Source organism: Glycine max, chromosome 9 (assembly GCF_000004515.6).
Source record: "Glycine max cultivar Williams 82 chromosome 9, Glycine_max_v4.0, whole genome shotgun sequence".
Classification (NCBI taxonomy): domain Eukaryota; kingdom Viridiplantae; phylum Streptophyta; class Magnoliopsida; order Fabales; family Fabaceae; genus Glycine; species Glycine max.
The window spans coordinates 4,610,067-4,610,748 of record NC_038245.2 but is presented as its reverse complement, the minus strand read 5'-3'; positions in this window follow the sequence as shown (position 1 = coordinate 4,610,748).

The following is a 682-nucleotide window of genomic DNA, read 5'->3' as shown; positions in this document are numbered from 1 at the left end:
TTCCATGAGGCTATGTGTGTGTGTATATATATTTATATATATATATATATATATATATATATATATATATATATATATATATATATATATATATATATATATATGCCAAAACTACGTTGCGTTCTAGCTAGGTTTAAGTTTTTTTTGTTTGTGACTTGACTTTATTCTTAGCTTTCATGAGAAGTGTAAAAGTTTGATTCTTCGACTCCGCTTATGTTATGTAATGAACTAGAACTAGAAAATAAAAATATATATATTTGTGGAAGGGGTCCACTAGACAAATTTTGCCATGTGTTGTGCATAGTTCGTCACGTTAACATCCAACATTCAGAGGTCTTTTTCTCTTAGGTGCATGGGGCGGCGACTAGGTTGAAAAAAATAGAGATTATTTGGATCCTTTTAGGGTAAAGTGAACAGAATCTTATGAGTCTTGAAGGGTGGAGAAAAGATAATATTTCTTACTTTACGTAAGAAAAAATTTTGAAGGGTGAAAATTTAGTTTATTCGTGACTTGATTTTTTTAGGGTTTTACCTAATAATGATTACTTTGCTCACTTCGTCCAATTTAGTTCTCTTTTTAACGGGGAAAAAGTTGTGTCATGTTTGTCTTTTTTGGCATGCTATGGTATGTTCATGCAACTTGGATCATATATATACGTAACAAAATTGTGTTTCAGGATGT